Source organism: Podarcis melisellensis (assembly GCF_964234715.1).
Source record: "Podarcis melisellensis genome assembly, chromosome: 1".
In the NCBI taxonomy this organism is placed as follows: Eukaryota; Metazoa; Chordata; class Lepidosauria; order Squamata; family Lacertidae; genus Podarcis; species Podarcis melisellensis.
In genome coordinates, this window is record NC_138528.1 from 127,714,881 (window position 1) to 127,735,710 (window position 20,830).

The 20,830-nt window shown below is 43.9% G+C and overlaps 1 protein-coding gene across 3 annotated transcripts in view; it reads right to left on the reverse strand.

Annotated features, from left to right (window-relative positions):
* The window catches only part of LOC309362568 (chemerin-like receptor 2), a 37,750-nt gene that overhangs the window by 11,175 nt on the left and 5,745 nt on the right, over positions 1–20,830 (reverse strand). The window contains exons 3-4 of one of the 3 annotated variants that reach the window (XM_081898206.1): positions 18,490–18,628; positions 9,543–9,641 (exon numbers count right to left, since the gene is read on the reverse strand). The exons of the other annotated variants lie outside the window; for them this stretch is intronic. The gene's annotated coding sequence lies outside the window, so the exon portion shown is untranslated. The remainder of the gene's footprint in view (positions 1–9,542; positions 9,642–18,489; positions 18,629–20,830) is intronic. 3 annotated transcript variants of the gene reach the window in all.

The window sequence follows — 20,830 nt, forward strand, 5'->3', positions numbered from 1 at the left end:
TGTTTCATGGGATATGAGTGGACTTTTGGAAGTGGGGACCAGGCATTTGGGGGCAGCGTTGTCTTATATTGCTCCAAGCAGCCTATGTCAGGAATAGGATTGCACGGCAAGCCTTTGACGCTGGGCATGTCTACTTAGGTGTAAGTCCCAAAGTCAACAGTAGGATCAAACTACAGGGTTATATACACTTCAGGTTACATACGCTTCAGGTTACAGACTCCGCTAACCCAGAAATAGTACCTCGGGATAAGAACTTTGCTTCAGGATGAGAACAGAAATCGTGCTCTGGCGGCGTGGCGACAGCGGGAGGCCCCATTAGCTAAAGTGGTGCTTCAGGTTAAGAACAGTTTCAGGTTAAGAACAGACCTAACCTATCCATTCTCAAGGAAATCAGCCCTGAGTGCTCACTGGAAGGACAGATCCTGAAGTTGAGGTTCCAGTACTTTGGCCACCTCATGAGAAGAGAAGACTCCCTGGAAAAGACCCTGATGTTGGGAAAGATGGAGGGCGCAAGGAGAAGGGAACGACAGAGGACGAGATGGTTGGATAGTGTTCTCGAAGCTACCAGCATGAGTTTGACCAAACTGCGGGAGGCAGTGGAAGACAGGAGTGCCTGGCGTGCTCTGGTCCATGGGGTCACGTAGAGTCGGACACAACTAAACGACTAAACAACAACAAGAACAGACCTCCAAACGAATTAAGTACGTGACCAGAGGTACCACTGTACACAGCTTCCATTCGAAACATGCACCTCTTAGAGATAATTTCCATTTGCACAACTTAGTCTTCTTCCTGACTTGAACCACACTGCCAAAGCTTCCCCTAAGATTCCTGGTCTATCAGTCACACCATTCCAGGTACTAAAGATCATCACAGACAGAAAGGACTTGTGGAACTTGGAAGAGGTTCAAGAGTTGGCGAGTCTTCAGGAACAGCGGGAGTCTCTCTTGCCTTCACTGAAGAGTGAAGACAGAACCTTCTTTCTGTATCCCAAGGGTCTCTGGCTTCATCATGTTTTAAGGCCCAAAGAGAGCGAAGGGAAAATGTGTAAAAGCAACAAGACATGATCCCATCTCTAATGCTGCAGCCAAGAGAGAAACAATCAGTTCTGGGCTACTTTTCAAAACTTTGTCTTGCACAACCCAAGGCTTGCCACACAGAACGTGGAAGGGAAAACGTGAGGCATTTTGACAGAGCTGCACTCCTGAAATGAACGTCCAAATTCCATTTTTCTTAGCTTCTTGCATACCCTTCAACATTCTTCAGATGAAAATAGGGACATTTCTCTTCTTGGTCCTCCCCTGCAGAGCATTTTTTATCAGAAGAAGGGCAAGTGTCACCACTACAACACAAACGGGGAGCAGCAAACAGACCCTCCACCCTCTTGAAAAAACACACCTTATCCCTGGAGTGTGTTTTTTAAATTTATTTAATAATTTTTTCAATACAAACAACAACCGCACAAGGCACATACAACAAAAACCATAATAACACTACTAACGCAATTACACAATAGCCTAGACAGCATCTTTAAAAGCAGAGACATCACCTTGCCAACAAAGGTCCGTATAGTTAAAGCTATGGTTTTCCCAGTAGTGATGTATGGAAGTGAGAGCTGGACCATAAAGAAGCCTGATCGCCGAAGAATTGATGCTTTTGAATTCTGGTGCTGGAGGAGACTCTTGAGAGTCCCATGGACTGCAAGAAGATCACACCTATCCATTCTGAAGGAAATCAGCCCTGAGTGCTCACTGGAAGGACAGATCGTGAAGCTGAGGCTCCAGTACTTGGGCCACCTCATGAGAAGAGAACACTCCCTGGAAAAGAGCCTGATGTTGGGAAAGATGGAGGACACAAGGAGAAGGGGACGACAGAGGACGAGATGGTTAGACAGTGTTCTTGAAGCTACCAACATGAGTTTGACCAAACTGCGGGAGGCAGTGGAAGACAGGAGTGTCTGGCGTGCTCTGGTCCATGGGATCACGAAGAGTTGGACACGAATAAACAGCTAAACAACAACAACAAAACACAATTTGACAATTCAAGTTTGAATACTGATATACCTATGACTACACCTTTTTAACAATATTTCCCCACCTCTCCTCCCCCTACTTCCCACCACTGTCCACCTTATCGCTTAAATATTCCTTCCAGATTTCTTCATATTTATCCATTCTTAATTTGCGTCAACATGCAATTCGTTTGTAGGTAACTAGTCTGTCCATATTATCAATCCACGTGCTCAATGGAATCTTTTTGCGGCTCTTCCAATCCATCAAAACAAGTTTTTCTGCTTCTAATATGGCACGGTACATCCATTATTTTCTTTTACCCCTTGTAATCTTCCATGTTTCCAGAATATAATTTAGAATTAAATTCAATCCCTGGTTTTATTTTATTCTTTGGTAGATTTACAAAAAGAAAAACACACACCAATAAATAAATTTTCAGAAAGCATTAAACAAAACGAAACAAGGCCCCTTGTGTTCTGCTCCACTCGCTTTTTCTTCCCTCCCCTCAGACCCTACATGCATTTTTCTGGAAACTTCCAGAACAGAAGAAGAATGGGATGACACTTGTCCTTGCTCATGGAGATGTCTGCATGGATTTTCAGTGCCATTATGACCTCTGTATGCAGTCCTGTACAGGAACTGGTCCCGCGGCAGGTAAAAGGATAGGAGAAGAAACCTGCTGTATGAGAAGTCAAGGTTAAGACTAACTACAAAGCGCAGTGAGCTCTAGGTGAGGCTGGCCGTAAGGACAGTTCCGAAACTATGATTGTTCCTGTTAAGCTGTGGGCGAACATATCAGACGACACAGCGATTCTTCAAACAGCTCTTCTTTATTCTGAGGCCAGAACTGAACTGAGCTGAAGGGCTCAGTCAGCCTGCTTATATAGAGCTCCAGTACCTTGTTACTGTAACAACTTTCTAAAACTATCCAATCACTGAACGTCACTTTTGATCCTTCATTTGCATACAAACTATCCAATCACTGAACGTCACTTTCTGTGCTGGTCCAGGGGGGAGGTTACCGTGGGGCGAGGTCCAGGACCTGAGTGGAGGGTCGGCAGACAGTCCTCCTCGGGCGAAGCGGGGTCCACAGCGGGAAGCCGGGCAACGACAGGAACTCTGGGGGAAACAGGACTGGATGCTGGCCGAAATAGCTCTTCAACGACGTTGCTCCCGCAACCTGGGACCGGGCTGACTGGCTTTTATCTTCTCTGAGGCCAGGGGCGGTCCCGGCCCCCAGGAGACCCGCCTCTCCTGGCCTTAAGGCGAGCACTCCTCCTGGGAGAAACCAGTTCCCTCTGCCTCTCTGCCCTGAGCCTCTGCAGTTCAGGAGAGGCTGAAGGGTTACTGGGCCCAGGGGGAGACTCACCTGTAGGCACTGAGCCCTCAACCACCTCCGGAGCCAGAGTGGATTCACCTGGCGCCTGCTCCTGAGGATCCGGCACAGGTGCAGGCGCTTCAGAATCAAGGCCCTGCCCCAGTTCAGCCGACCCTGGAGGCAGGGACTCCTGTGCAGGCTGGGATTCCTCCGGTTCAGACTCTGAATCGGATTCCCAGGCCATCACACTTTTGATCCTTCATTTGCATAACTATCTACAGTATCCCCCTGCTGGCCCAGGGTGAGAACTTCAGTACATAACAGTTCCAGCTGCCAGGGACTTGGACAAATGCTTGGAGATCGGACTATATTGCTCTGATCCTTAATAACAGAGCTAGCTAACCATTTTTTTCTGGGCTGAACTGGGGTGCTGACTTTGCAAGAGCAAAGCCCAAAACCAGAATATGATTGGAATGGCCTTTTTTGGCTTGTGAAATCTGTTCCGCTCTGGGTGCTCTCCTCTACCGCAGGGGGGCCCAAACTTTTTTCAAAGAGGGCCAGATTTGATGAAGTGAACATGCATGAGGGCCGACCAAAGTTGTTGAGCTACAGGGGCTGGATTAAATCGACCACCGGGCCAGATTGGGCCCCCAAAATGGACTTTGCACATGCCTTCTCCACTGTCAGTGTTACAGGTTAGCCTCTTTTGACGTTGCTTTCTTATTTTTATGGATCTTCTATTATTTTTTTGCTATTCATTGTGAACTGCCTTGAGTGAAAAAAGGTGGGGTTTCAAATGGTTGCAATAAATGGTGGGAGGGTGTGCAATAGTTTTGCTCGCTCCCTTCCCCAAGTGCACAATTTGCTGAGAAACCTTTTCAGCCATTCCTTCTCAAATCCCTCCTTTTCCCCCAATGCAGTTTTTCTGTGCACACTCTATAAGCATAGCACATTTCAGTTTCAAATATTCTGATTATTTCTACTGGTAGTTAAGTATTTTTATTTATTGACTTGATTTGGGGTGGGCCAGCTGCCACCCCACCCCCCCATCTCCCTGCAGTCCCCAGCAGCTGGCATTCAGGGACTTATTGCCTCCAACCGTGGAGGTAGAATCTAGGTCTCCCAGGGTTAATAGCTGCAGATGTGAGGATGTTCTGCACAAACCTCGGCTGTGTACACACCATATACCGTATTTTTCGCTCTATACATCCAGGCTTCCCGTATATTAAAGCGGATTTGGAGGTCTTGCACAAGAAAGCTGCCCCCAAAAGATCAGAGCTTTTGCAATAAAGGGGCAGGGAATATTCAGTGGAAATAGGATTTGCTCTGATGCAGCGTCATCTAACCTCCCTCAACTTTTTCAACGTCCAACATTATCTCCTTTCCCTGCTGACAAATCAGGATGAATGCTCAGTAAACCATCTGAAGTCGCTTCAGATACAGTGGTACCTTGGTTCTCAAACTTAATGCGTTCTGGAAGTCCGTTCCAAAACCAAAGCATTCCAAAACCAAGGCGCGCCTTACCATAGAAAGTAATGTAAAATGGATAAATCTGTTCCAGACTTTTAAAAACAACCCCTAAAACAGCAATTTAACATGAATTTGACTAACTAACGAGACCAGTGATCCATAACATGAAAGCAATAAACAATGTACTGCAGTCACACACACAATCAGTAGCTGAACTGGGTTCCACACAGCCGCAAAAACAAAAACGCATAACACCGTATTTTCGCTCTATAAGACGCACCAGACCACAAGACGCACCTAGTTTTTGGAGGAGGAAAACAAGAAAAAAAATATTCTGAATCTCAGAAGCCAGAACAGCAAGAGGGATCGCTGCGCAGTGAAAGCAGCAATCCCTCTTGCTGTTCTGTTTTCTGGGATACCTGCACAGCCTGCATTCTCTCCATAAGACGCACACACATTTCCCCTTACTTTTTAGGAGGGGAAAAGTGAGTCTTATAGAGCAAAAAATACGGTATTTAAAGTACCCCATGCACCTTCACACTGATTTTGGTCTCATCCACGCCGTATATTTAAAGCACGTGGCTTCCACCCAATAATTCTGGGAGCTGTAGTTCACCCTTCACAGAGCTTCTGTTCCCAGCACCCTTAAACTACAATTTCCGGGATTGTTTCGGCAGAACCCATGTGCTTCAAATGTTCAGGGTGTGTGCAGGTGGAAAAATCAAAATTGGAAACAGAACTGTTAGATCCCAAAACTAAGATATTATCAAGAATGTATAACTTGCTGTTGAAATGGTATACTCAGGATGAAACGGTTAAATCTGCTATGATTAAATGGGCACAAGATGTTGGACATAATATAATGTTTGCTGACTGGGAACAGTTGTGGACCACAGGTATGAAATTCACGGCATATAATGCCCTAAGAGAGAATATTAGGAAAATGATATACAGGTGGTACATGACACCAGTCAAGCTTGCAAAAATATATCATTTGCCCGGTAACAAATGTTGGAAATGTAAGAGAATGAAGGTACATTCTTTCACCTTTGGTGGATGTGCCCAAGGATTAAGGCTTTCTGGGAGATGATCTATAATGAAATGAAAAAGGTATTTAAATATACCTTCCTGAAGAAACCAGAGGCCTTTCTCCTGGGCATGGTCGGCCAATTGGTGCCAAAGAAGGATAGAACTTTCTTTATGTTCGCTACAACAGCAGCAAGAATACTCATCGCAAAGTATTGGAAGACACATGATCTACCCACCCTGGAAGAATGGCAGATGAAAGTGATAGACTATATGGAACTGGCGGAAATGACTGGCAGAATCCGAGACCGGGGAGAAGAGTTGGTGGAAGAAGACTGGAAGAAATTCAAAGACTATTTGCAGAAACATTGTAAAATTAATGAATGTTAAAATGATGTCAGATTGAAATGAAGCGGCCTTAGCAACAAGGTTAAAAAGAATATGTAAAAATGGATTGATAACGGATGAAAATATAAAGTTATAATACGTTAAGATATAGAATTAAGATAAAAACAAAGAGGGTAAGGATTTGCTGAATTAACCATGTGAACTGGAATACAAAAAAGGGAGGTGTGAGGAGGTCAGGGAAATAAGTAAATGAAATTTAAGATATGAAAAGATTGATTTGTTTTTAACTGTTTTCTACTTATTTTTTCTGTATTTTGCATTTTTTTCTATGTATTTTTGTACTTTTTGTACTTTTCCTTTTTCTTCTTTTTTATTCTGTAACTTTTTTTCTCTTTGTAAAACTTTAATAAATATCTTTTTTAAAAAACAACAACAAATGTTCAGGGTGTGTGCAGCCCCATCTGCAGTCCAGAGAAGCTGTGCAAGGGATCCTATTTGCTTGCCTGAGTGAGCTTCCCAGTGGATCGGGCCCACAGTGGAGCACGTGCGTCATGTGGGCTAAGGCGTGCCAGTTGGGTGTCTTGATTTAAGTGACAGAGGGAAGGGAAGAGGTTATCCAAGCCAACATTATGCCATCGATGATGGTGCCAAAAAATGTCCTGGCAGTGGGAGAGGCCAGGAGATGGAAGAAGGTTCTTGGCTGGCAGCCAGAGGTTGGGTGGGGAAGCCAGGGTGAGTTCAGGGACAGCAGAACGGTCTCTGTGGGAAGGGAAATAAAGGGAAATATTCAGAATATTGAAGCCAAGGGCTTTTGGTTCTTCGACATGAGCACAATTCCCTTGCAAATCCTTTCACTTTATGCTACAAAAACTGAAGCTCTGGTGAAAGCAGGCACGTCCAAAGTCCATTTTGGAGGCCTAATCCGGCCCGCCAGATGGCCCCTGTGGCAGTTTATTTCCTGGGGTAAAATCCGGAAAAAAGCTCAACAACTTCAATCCAATAAAAGCTCAACTTTGGCCGGCCCTTTAGTCGGCCCTCACGCATGTTCACTTCATCAAATCTGGCCCTCTTTGAAAAAAGTTTGGACCCCTCTGAAAGGGGTGCTTTCTAGGGATTTTTTTTTTTTTAAAAAAATTGATAGAACAAGAAAAAAGGAAAAACACAAATACCAAATTACACACAGGCAGTGGTGTAGCGTGGGTTGTCAGCACCCAGGGCAAGGCAAGTAATTTGCGCCCCCTAACCCATGGATTTTAGCACTCAAGTCTCTTCCACTAGATTAGCGCGCGCGCCCCAGATGTTGCACCCGGTGCGGCCGCCCCCCCCCTGCACCCCCCAAGCTACGCCACTGCACACAAGAATAACTATAGACACATAATTTTCTTAGCAAACAATACGACATATATTGGTCTGAACACTAAAGACCCAACCTCCCGTCTATTCCATATTTTGATTTCATGATACTTATTGCCAATACACACTTTTATTATAATTAAACTTATTCTTAATATATCTAATTTCGTATATCTACCTTGCAACTATTACTGAAGTTCATCGAATGCTGCAACAGAATTTAAACTACTATATTTATTTTTCAGATATTCTTTGAAAACTTCCCATTTTGAAAAATTCCCGTTTTGATTTATTCTTTATTTTTCCTGATAGACCATCTAATTCGGCATATTCTGTTAGCATTTGGATCCAATCTTGTATAGAGGGGATTTCATTACTCTTCCATGGAAGGAATTTTTTTTTAAGGAAACAAGCATTCCTTATATAAAAACCAACAACAACGAAACCAAGTCAAGTATTGCATTTGTTTGTTTTTCAATGAACAATGGGATTTGGCACCATGAGTTGTAATGGTGAACACCATAAAGGGGGGTTAGGCAAATTTGTGGAAGATAAGGCTTTCATTGGCTACTAGTGAAGATGGCTTCCCATATCGGGCAGAGGACACCAGTTGCGTAGAAGAGTGTGACTGCCCTCATGTCCTGCGTGTGAGTCCTTCCCAAAGGAGTCCCTTAGAATCAAAGAGTTGGATCATCAAGTCCAGCCCCTCTGCAATGCAGGAATAGGCAGCTGTCCCTTAAGGGGATCAAACCTGCAACCTTGGTGTTTTCAGCACCATGCTCTAACCCAGGCTTCCTCAACTTCGGTCCTCTAGGTGTTTTGAGACTACAATTCCAATCATCCCTGACTACTGGTCCTGCTAGCTAGGGATCATGGGAGTTGTAGGCCAGAAACATCTGGAGGGGCGAGGTTGAGGAAGCCTGCTCTAACCAACTGAGCTGTCCACCTGGTCTGGTTGGTCAGTGGAGCAGATGGGCCTTTGGCTGCCTGATCCACCGGGTCTCTTAAACGGGTGACGTGCAAGGATTAGAGTCAGTGTGATTATCGCCAAAGTTTTGAAATCTGATTTCCAGAAATCCCACCCTCTTTGATGTTGTTGTTGTTTAGTCGTTTAGTTGTGTCCGACTCTTCGTGACCCCCTGGACCAGAGCACGCCAGGCACTCCTGTCTTCCACTGCCTCCCGCAGTTTGGTCAGACTCATGCTGGTAGCTTTGAGAACACTATCCAACCATCTCGTCCTCGGTCGTCCCCTTCTCCTTGTGCCCTCCATCTTTCCCAACATCAGGGTCTTTTCCAGGTAGTCTTCTCTTCTCATGAGGTGGCCAAATTCTTGGAGCCTCAGCTTCACGATCTGTCCTTCCAGTGAGCACTCAGGGCTGATTTCCTTCTGAATGGAGAGGTTTGATCTTCTTGCAGTCCATGGGACTCTCAAGAGTCTCCTCCAGCACCATAATTCAAAAGCATTGATTCTTCAGCGATCAGCCTTCTTTATGGTCCAGCTCTCACTTCCATACATCACTACTGGGAAAACCATAGCTTTTACTGTACAGACTCTCGGGTTGCGGCACTCATCTCACTTTACTGGCCAAGGGAGCCAGAGCAGTGCACGGAAATGCCGTTTACCTTCCCGCCAGAGCGCTACCTATTTATCTACTTGCACTTTGATGTGCTTTTGAACTGCTAGGTTGGCAGGAGCAGGGACCGAGCAACGGGAGCTCACCCCGTCGCGGGGATTTGAACCTCCGACCTTCTGATCAGCAAGTCCTAGGCTCTGTGGTTTAACCCACAGCGCCACCCTTCTGAGCCGGGAAGGGCGGGGTATAAATAAAATGTTATTATTATTAAATTTATTATAGCATGTGTTGACTGGACCTTACAAAGCTCTCTTGCCCGAAAGAGAAGAATGTGTGAGCATGAGAACAGAAGACAAAGCAATAGGGTGAAAAGGAGCAGGAAGAAGGGGGACGAGAGGGCACATTTAGAGCAGTTTAATTGTGTTGAGCCAAAGCCCTACCTTACACCTGGAGGTCACCCCCGAGTCCAAAAGGAAATGGAAATTTTGGATTCGGTTCAGCAGGAGCGCTTTCCTACCACTTTCCTCTTTCAGATGATACTGGAGACAGAAGGGAGAGAGGGCAAATAGCCCCGTGTTAATCTGCGGCTGGAAACACTTGCTTAGCAATTTGCAAAGCTGTGCAGGCAAATCCAAGCCCCAAGGATGAGTGTGGGTCAGCGCTGGTGTGGAAGAGGAAACCGCGAGGCAGGCAGACTATTCGACGTTGCATCCTTTTACATAATTAGGGCTGGGAGGTAGAGGTCTCCCAAGAGGTATGGGAAGGAACTGGAGACGTTTGTCCCCTCCCACCCCCCGTCCAGCAATATAGAAGCCTAACAAAACATGACATTCAGTAAGGTTCAACGGCTGTGCCCCCTTTTGCTGCCCAAAGGTAATAAGCACTAAGGCTTGCTTCTGTCAACAGATGTGTCACTTCATGTTGCAGATGTGAGCAACCGTCTGAACACTGAAAGCCAGGGAGAAAGGATCAAGCGCAGCTTTCTGTTTATATACCACTTTTCTACATGCAGTGGAATAACATTTCATCGTATGAGCCTCTACAGTGGTACCTCGGGTTAAGTACTTAATTCGTTCCGGAGGTCCGTTCTTAACCTGAAGCACCACTTTAGCTAATGGGGCTTCCTGCTGCTGCCGCGCCCCCCAGAGCACAATTTCTGTTCTCATCCTGAAGCAAAGTTCTTAACCCGAGGCACTATTTCTGGGTTAGTGGAGTCCGTAACCTGAAACGTATGTAACCTGAAGCGTATGTAACCCGAGGTACCACTGTATTTGCAGTCCAACATGTATGCCCCTAGATCAGGGGTCAGCAAACTTTTTCAGCAGGGGACCGGTCCACTGTCCCTCAGACCTTGTGGGGGGGCAGACTATATTTCGGGGGGGGGGAATTGAACGAATTTCTATGCCCCACAAATAACCCAGAGATGCATTTTAAATAAAAGCACACATTCAACTCATGTAAAAACATGCTGATTCCAAGACCGTCCATGGGCTGGATTTAGAAGGCGATTGGGCCGCCACCGGTATTAAATTTATGGCATGTAATGCCCTAAAAGAAAATATTATGAAAATGATATACAGGTGGTACGTGACTCCAGTCAAGCTTGCAAAAATTTACCACTTGCCTGATAATAAGTGCTGGAAATGTAAAGAGAATGAAGGTACATTCTTTCACCTTTGGTGGACATGCCCAAGGATTAAGGCTTTCTGGGAAATGATTTATAATGAAATGAAAAAGGTACTTAAATATGCCTTTTTGAAGAAACCAGAGGCCTTTCTCCTGGGTATGGTTGGCCGATTGGTGTTAAAGAAGGATAGAACTTTTATTATGTATGCTACAACAGCAGCAAGAATACTCATCGCAAAGTATTGGAAGACACAAGATCTACCCACCGTGGAAGAATGGCAGATGAGGGTTATAGACTATATGGGACTGGCAGAAATGACCGGCAGAATCCAAGACCAGGGAAAAGAGACGGCGGAAGAAGATTGGAAGAAATTTAAGGACTATCTTAAGAAACATTGTAAGATTACTGAATGTTAGAATGATGTTGATTTAGAAATTAAGGGGTTTCTAGCTGTAATATTATGTAATTAAGAAAAGAAAGATCAAAAATTAAATAGAAATTAGGGAAAGGATTTGCTGAATTGATTTAATTAGAGATTGGAATACAGAAAGGGGAGGTATGAGGAGGTCGGGAAAGTAAGTTTTATGAATATAAGGGATTGAAATTATACTTGTTATTGTATGTGTTTTGTATGTATGTCTTGCTGCTTTTTCTGTTTGTTTTTTTTTTCTATTTTATATAATCTTTTGAAAACTAATAAATATCTTTAAAAAAAAAAATAGAAGGCGATTGGGCCGGATCCAGCCCCCGGGCCTTAGTTTGCCTACCCATGCCCTAGATCATCTTCCATTTGTGAGGGCTATTATGCCCAGCCCTGCTACCAAAGTAACTGCTTTAGCCCAACATGATCACTCCTTTTTTTGCACAATAATAATCATTTTATTATTTATATGCTGCCCATCTGACTGGATTTCCCCAGCCACTCCGGACAGCTTCCAACAAAATACTAAAACACACAAAAAAAACCCTCAAACATTAAAAACCATTGTCATTTACCGACCGAAGAAAGAGGATCAGCGATTATTAATTTTTTAATTTTTTTTATATATATAAATTTTTATTAAGGTTTTTTTTTTGTACAAATGCATAGTTAATAAACAGCTTTACTTATATAACATATTTTCATCACTTCTTTGGACTCCCTCACGTCTCCCGCTCCCACTTACATCGTTGTGGAATTTTTTCAAGCAAATTATCATTTTTTTTTTTTACAGTCTTAAATCCACTCATTTAAATACAGTCTGTTCCTTTCTCCAAAAAGAAATATATACTTTCCTAATTTCACTTATCGTCAGCTTCAAATCTAGTTTAGTGGTAAACAGTTATTTCTACTCTGGAATCCTTGTTAACATTCAGCCAAATTACAATACTTTTGTAGATAAATCTTGAATTTCTTCCAGTCTTCTTCGACCCTCTCTTCTCCCAGGTCTCGGATTCTGCCAGTCATCTCAGCTAGTTGCATATAGTCCATCAGCTGCATCTGCCACTCTTCCAGTGTGGGTAAATCCTGAGTTTTCCAGTTCTTAGTGATGAGTATCCTTGCTGCCGTTGTTGCATACATAAAAAATGTTCGGTCCTTCTTTAACACGTTCTGGCCGACAATACCCAGAAGGAAGGCCTCTGGTTTCTTGGTAAAGGTATACGGTACTTAAACACCTTTTTCAGCTCGTTATATATCATTTCCCAGAAGGCCTTCACTTTAGGGCAAGTCCACCAGAGGTGAAAGAATGTTCCTTCGTTTTCCTTACATTTCCAACATTTATTATCAGACGAATGGTATATTTTGGCTAGTTTAACTGGGGTCATGTACCATCTATATATCATTTTCATTACATTTTCCTTCAGAGCATTACATGCAGTGAAGTTCAGCCCAGTGGTCCACAACCTTTCCCAGTCTTCAAACATAATATTATGCCCAATATCCTGTACCCACTTTATCATAGCCGATTTAACCATTTCGTCTTGTGTATTCCATTTCAGCAGCAAGTTATACATTCTTGAGAGTACCTTAGTCTTAGGTTCTAACAATTCTGTTTCCAACTTCGATTTCTCCACCTGGAACCCTAACTTTTTATCATTTTTAAACACTTCTTTAATCTGAGCGTAGTGTAACCAGTCTCGCACTTAAGAGGATCAGCGATTAAAGCCAAAAATAAAAATATTGTTGCCCACTTGCAAAAACAAAACAGGCTTCATTCATGGGCAAAAAATAATAATCAAGGAGAAAGAAAGCCAACCCAACTTCACAGTGTAAAATGTCCCATAATCTTGGGCAACCTCTGTCTTCCAAATCAAGAATGCTTCAACCCTTGATGGGACACAGAGAAGGACTTCTCTTTTTATATAATAATATTTATTAAAGTTTCAAAAAAGTTACAAAAATGAGAAAGAAAAAATGAGAAAAAAAGAAAAGAAAAAAAAAACAAATACAAAATACAGAAAAATAAAAGCAATTAAAAACATTTCCCTCTTTCCATGTCTTATCTTTCTTTTACTTATTTCCCTGACCTCCTCACACCTCCCTTTTTTGTATTCTAGTTCAATTAAATATTCCAGCAAATCCTTTCCAGCTTGGTTTTTATCCTAATAGTTTATCCTAATGTAATATAATTTTACATTCTCGTCTTTCAACAGTTAAAAAAATGATTTTTACCTAATCTTTTGTATCATTTCTGCTAATACATTACTTCATTCCAACATCTTTCTAACATTCCTGAATTTTACAATGTTTCTGTAGATAAACTTTAAATTTTCTCCAATCTTCTTCCACCAACTCTTCACCTTGGTCTCGGATTCTGCCAGTCATCTCCGCCAGTTCCATATAGTCCATCACCAGAGAAGGACTTCTCGTTCTGATCTTATGGAATGGACAGCATAGTATCGGAGGAGGCAATCACCAACCTATCCTGGTTTTGAGCCATTTAGAGTCTGAAAGGTAGTCACCAACACTTTATAGAAGTGAAATATACCCAGAGTCAAGAGTGGATTTCATGCTCTTTATTCAGCTCATAGTGGTGAGGAGGAATGAAAATTGCCCCAAAGTATCTGCTTTCTATACATTATTTACACAATGGGCTGCATGTGATTGGCTAATTCTGGAATTCTCCTGTAGGCCAATCAGGTTGTGGATTCACTTCCATCTGGAGCTGGATTGGGTGGCTCCTGCAGACCAATCATACTGCTGCATTGTTCTGGGACCAATCAGACTGCTGCATTTTGGATCCTATTGTTCTGGGACCAATCAGACTGCTGCATTTTGGATCCTATTCAACTCAGTACATAACAGTTTTCAAAGAGATCATCTATTTGCCCAGAAGCAAACAGGGAGGTAGCCACCAACACATCCTTGCAGTTGTATTTAGTATCTCCATTGGGCTCCTGGCCACAGCTGCCACCTGGTCATCCAAGTGCAAAACTGAGTCCAGGAGCAGAAGAACCCAGTTTTTCAAGGGGAGTTGCTAACTCAGAGCCCGTCTCCTTCCTGACCTGCCTTGGCATACTTGACTGTAGTCATGGCTCTCCAGATGTTGTTGGCCTCTGGATCTTCCAAAACATTCATCTCTTCACAAATGATGAAGAATATCCTCCACAACTTGCTCACCTACATATGCAGTTCTTCCGAATGAAAGGAATGCTCCTTGATAGTTTTTCCTGAAACCAGAGGGCCTCCTTGAAACGGAAGATGGATCTGTGCTCTCCTAACGAAATACTTTCGTTCCCACAGCTTTCATAGCCAAGGTTGTGTTTCACCAAATGTATCAGGAAGCTGCCCACACGTCGCTTCACATATTCAGAAGAGGAGCATTTCCAGAAGGTCACTGTTTTCGGGTGTGATGCAATCACAGGCCAGCAATTTCAGGTTGCACAACTAAAGTAGACTTGGAACTTTGGGGCAACAAACCTGCTCCTCCTCCGTCCCCAAATAATACAGACCTTTTGCCATAAGGAATGGCCAAGTGTGAAATAGCATTTGCTTGATGCACCTCCTCACAAGTAATTCAGAATAAATAAATAAATAATGTTGTTGAATCTCCCAGAACAGGGGCGCCCTCTCTCCCTCAGGATTGTGGATGCCTATCGCCATAATACAGATGTGCAACATCACATTCACACGGTTGCATGTAGTGTGGTGTCACATACTCGATGTGCAGGTGCGCGCGTGTGAGGCAGATGAAGATGATGGAATTTATGGAGCTGGCTGATCTCACCGGGAGAATCCGCGACCAGAAAGAAGAGGACTACTAAGAAGACTGGAAGAAATTTAAAGACGATTTGAACAAATATTCTAATATTAAAGAAATGTAACCACTTGAAAGAACCAATCAGGCCTAGGATTAAATTAGACATAAATGTTATGACGTGGGGTTTGTGATTTCAGCTCTCTTGACATAATATGCTGGAGACAGTTCTCTAGTAACACTTCTTTATTAAAGCAAACAAGACTGAGACCTGAGGAGGGGAGAGCTACATTTATAGGGACATGGAACTAGCTAGAAAGGATACATTTTGGAGGGAACAATATCAGGCAATCACAGTCCTGCCTTTTGGAGGAAACCAATAAGACAGAGGATCCAAATACAGCAGCTTAAATGAACCAGTAGTAGCTGTACATCTACTTCTGCTTCATTGACTATGCAAAAGCCTTTGACTGTGTCGACCACGGCAAACTATGGCAAGTTCTTAAAGAAATGGGAGTGCCAGATCACCTCATCTGCCTCCTGAGAAATCTCTATGTGGGACAAGAAGCTACAGTTAGAACTGGATATGGAACAACTGATTGGTTCAAAATTGGGAAAGGAGTACGACAAGGCTGTATTTTGTCTCCCTGCTTATTTAACTTATATGCAGAATTCATCATGTGAAAGGCTGGGCTGGATGAATCCCTAGCTGGAATTAAGAATGCCGGAAGAAATATCAACAACCTCAGATATGCAGATGACACAACTTTGATGGCAGAAAGTGAAGAGGAATTAAAGAACCTTTTAATGAGCATGAAAGAGGAGAGCGCAAAATATGGTCTGAAGCTCAACATCAAAAAAACGAAGATCATGGCCACTGGTCCCATCACCTCCTGGCAAACAGAAGGGGAAGAAATGGAGGTAGTGAGAGATTTTACTTTCTTGGGCTCAATGATCACTGCAGATGGTGACAGCAGCCACGAAATTAAAAGACGCCTGCTTCTTGGGAGAAGGGCAATGACAGGCCTAGACAGCATCTTGAGAAGTAGAGACATCACCTTGCCAACAAAGGTTCGTATAGTTAAAGCTATGGTTTTCCCAGTAGTGATGTATGGAAGTGAGAGCTGGACCATAAAGAAGGCTGATCGCCGAAGAATTGATGCTTTTGAATTATGGTGCTGGAGGAGACTCTTGAGAGTCCCATGGACTGCAAGAAGATCAAACCTCTCCATACTGAAGGAAATCAGCCCTGAGTGCTCACTGGAAGGACAGATTGTGAAGCTGAGGCTCCAGTACTTTGGCCACCTCATGAGAAGAGAAGACTCCCTGGAAAAGACCCTGATGTTGGGAAAGATGGAGGGCACAAGGAGAAGGGGGCGACAGAGGACGAGATGGTTGGATAGTGTTTTCGAGGTTACCAGCATGAGTTTGACCAAACTGCGGGAGGCAGTGGAGGACAGAGGTGCCTGGCGTTCTCTGGTCCATGGGGTCACGAAGAGTCGGACACGACTAAACGACTAAACAACAACAAAAGTAGCTGTACCCTCTGGAACCAAAAGGCAGTTACTTTACCCTAATGCAAATACAGACAATAATAATACAGATATAAAATCCTTTGACTCAATACACAACAATAAATATATAAATAAGAAAATGCACTATAAGAAAGGTAAAGAAATTGGAATACGACTGCAATATTGTTTTATGAAATAATGATATTGGAAACTACTACATTCAAATTAAGAGGAAATTCAGATGGAGGAGATTAGAGGAAGTCAACTAAAATGTTTATGAAAATGGATTTTAATTAATTAATGGAGTTTCTTTTTTTCTGTTTAGGTATTTTAAGTTTGTTGTTCTTTTTTTCTTCTTTTTCACTTGTCTATTGTGTTGTTGCATGTTTTCCTTGTTATGTCTATTGAAAATTAATAAATATTATTGTAAAAAAAAAAAGGTGTGCGTGTGTGATGTCGAATGCCTGCATTGCTGCGGTAGCTCCTCTTCTTCCCCAACTCTGCAGCCAGCGAGGCACCCTTTTCTGCATGGGTGGGGCTCAGGCTCAGAGGCAGAGAGATTCTGCCTCCATGTCTGAGGGCCCCTCCCCCCCCCCGAAAAGGGTGCCTCACTGACTGGCTGCGGAAGACAGAGCTGAACTTTCTCGGCGGCAGCATCACAGCATCTGCCTGCCGGCTGCGATCATTGACTTTGTGAGTGCCCCCGTCCCCACAGTTATATTATTCTGGGTGCCCAAGCATCCACAGCCCCCTGGAGTTGGCTCCTATATCCCTGAAAAAAAATAATCAGGATAAATGCTCTATGAATTGATAGCCTGAAAGCAAACCAGGCTATAGAAAGACATCTTTAGGTCTGCTTTGAAATTATACTTTGGCTACTGCCTGTTAAAGATAAAGGGACCCCTGACCATTAGGTCCAGTCGCGGACGACTCTGGGGTTGTGGCGCTCATCTTGCTTTATTGGCTGAGGGATCCGGCGTACAGCTTCCAGGTCATGTGGCCAGCATGACTAAGACGCTTCTGGCGAACCAGAGCAGCGCACGGAAACACCATTTACCTTCCTGCTGGAGTGGTACCTATTTATCTACTTGCACTGATGTGCTTTCGAACTGCTAGGTTGGCAGGAGCTGGAACCAAGCAACAGGAGCTCACCCCATTGCGGGGATTCGAACCGCTGACCTTCTTGATTGGCAAGCCCTAGGCTCTGTGGTTTAACCCACAGCGCCACCTGCGTCCCACTGCCTGCTTAAAGGCACTGAAATAGACTTGAGGAAACCCATTAGGCTTTCAGTCCTGTTATCAAATAGCATCTTTCAATGAACTATATAAAGCAGGAGTGCCCAAACTTTTTTCAAAGATGAAGCGAACATGCATGAGGACCAACCAAAGTTGTTGAGGATTTTAGGATTTTACCCCAAAGTTGTTCAGCTTTTTTTTTACAATTTAGCTTCTGGGGGGATTTTACCGCAGGAATTCGAGGGATTAGGCCCCCAAAACAGACTTTGGACATGCCTGAGGTATTGCTCCCAGAAGAAATAGTGCCTGCCTTAGGTACTCTCCTAAGTCTCACTAGCCATTAAGGACCCACAGAGGCACCTCGTCATAGCTGGTAGGACCCCAGTTAGAAAACCACAGGAATACTTTCAGGACTACCCAGTACAGTGGTACCTCGGGTTAAGTACTTAATTCGTTCCGGAGGTCCGTTCTTAACCTGAAACTGTTCTTAACCTGAAGCACCACTTTAGCTCATGGGGCCTCCTGCTGCCGCCATGCCGCCGGAGCACGATTTCTGTTCTCATCCTGAAGCAAAGTGCTTAACCTGAAGCACTATTTCTGGGTTAGCAGAGTCTGTAACCTGAAGCGTATGTAACCTGAAGCGTATGTAGCCCGAGGTACTACTGTACTGCCTCTGTTGGCGTCTGCGCTATTTCCGTATGGCAAGCTCAGAGTCATTTGTCTTGCCCTGTGTTTGAAGGGACTATGCACAGAAAATCTAAAAAGCAGCCCAGATGCTCTCTCTTGGGTTTCAGCTAAGGCATGCAGCATCAGCAAAGTAGTGCAAACATACCTGCTTGCAGCGCTGAGGTCACGGCAGGGCAAATTTTTATAGGTCTTCGGCAGGTCCTGAAGCAGCTGCTGGAACAGCAAAGGAACAGCTGTTTCTAGTCCACCAAGATTTGTCTTTCTGGAGGAAACTCTTCTTTCTACTGTGGCATAGGAGGCATGTGGGCGGGGTTAGGGTGGGTGTTGGAATGCTATAGAACACCATCAATTATGGACAGGCCAAAATAGCTCCCAAGAGACTTGTTCAGATGGTGTAAATTATTATAGCATCACAGCTGTTCCTAAACCTGCGCACAGAGCCAGGCTGCATTTGGACGGCTTGCTCTCTCATTCAGGGGTTGTTGACTTGGCACTGTGGGTGTCATGGCACCTGTTGCAGGTGTCCCGGGGTCTAAACTTTCATTTAAAATAATATGTAAGGCTCTTGGCCGCCTAGGAAGAAAGTTACAAAGCAAACTGTGCAGGCACCCTTCGAAGCAATCTAAGAGAAATGAGCCCGCCCTGGCTGTTCACACCTGATGGGGTGTTTAGCCAATGGGTGAAATCAAAGTTATGATTGACAAGTGAGTTGTTTGGACAGCATGCAGTAGGGATCTCAGGGGTCCCAAAACTCTTCTCTTAGCCCCTGACCTTAAGTGCACTTTTCCTGCTAGTCTCCATAGTTTGCCCTTCTGTTTCTTCCTAGCAACTGGGCTCCATCTCCCCTATGGTAGATTCATCTGTGACTAGAGACTCCCTAGAAGTTACAGTGGTACCTCGGGTAACATACATTTCAGGTTACAGACTCTGCTAACCCAGAAATAGTGCTTCAGGTTAAGAACTTTGCTTCAGGATAAGAACAGAAATTGTGTTCCGGCGGCGTGGCAGCAGCAGGAGGCCCCATTAGCTAAAGTGGTGCTTCAGGTTAAGAACAGTTTCAGGTTAAGAACGGACCTCCGGAACGAATTAAGTACTTAACCCGAGGTACCACTGTATTTCTGCAAATACTACTACTGTACAGTAGTTGCAGGTTGATGTTTAAGAAACCCCTTTCCAGATGGGGAAAGGGGAACATTTGCAAAAAGTCTTAGTTATGTCCCGTGTTGATGCCCATCAAGTACTCACTGTATAGCATAGCTGTCAACATTTTGCTTTTTTAAAGGGAAATTCCCTTATTCTGAATAGGATTCCTTGCAAGAAAAGGGAAAAGTTGACAGCTATGCTGTATAGATAACTTATACTTATCTATTTCAGAAGTAAGTCTCTTTGTGCTTAATTGGGCTCACTCCCAGGTAAGCAGGCACTTTGGTTTAGGAGTGGCATTGGGGAAAACAAGAATCTTGTGCCTTTAAGAGATTTATCTTTGCAATCGGGACCAGCAAGACACCACTGCTTTCCTATTTATTTATTTAGTCATTGTATTTATATCTCACCTTTTGCTCCAAGGAGCTCAAGGTGGCCTACATGGGTCTCCCTCTCTTCACAACATCCCTGTCAGGTAAGTTAAGCTGAGTGGCAATGACTGGTCCATTAGTCATCCAGCAAGGTTTGTGGCTGAGTGAAGATTTGAACCCTGGTCTCCCAGGTCCTAGCCCAGCACTCTAACCACTATACCACACTGGGGACTCAGCTCTACAGCTGCAAATAAAATGTTTTAGGTGTGTTGTAAGGTGCAGTATACAAATGTGACACTAGATGGCGACAGTGAGCTATGGAAATTTCAGTGTATTTTCAAAACTTTTTTTTTTTAAATGCATTTTTGCAGCATTTTTTTATATGTGTGAAGATTCCACCTGGGTCTCTTGGCAAGTGTGAGGTTGTCCAGGGGCAGAAAGTGGAAAATCAGCAATGACTATATTCTTCCTGTGTTATGTCATGCCACCCCCACCCCGGGCAGTAATTTTGTGGCTGGTGCCCTCAGCGCTCACTCACAATTTGAAATGTGCCCCCCAGAACATCCTCTCCTTGAAAATACATCAGGCACTCGCCCTTGTGACATTTCAGTACCAGGCTAAGATAAGACCTATGATTTTGCCCTGCGTTCTTCTGGGATGCAAGTCCACTCCTGGGTTTTCTGCTGTAATTTTAAAATTATAATTTTCACCTGCTCTTATTTATTTTGCTGGGAGTATTGTTGTTGTTTTACATACTGTAACCCACTCTGAGATTTTGACTGCAGGGCAGGCTAAAAATATTCTGGAACAAATAAATGAATAGTTTGAGGAAAGAACAATTGGACTCTTTTTTGGCCTGAAGTATACCTGAAGGAGCGTCTCCACCCCCATCGTTCAGCCCGGACACTGAGATCCAGCGCCGAGGGCCTTCTGGCGGTTCCCTCATTGCGAGAAGTGAGGCTACAGGGAACC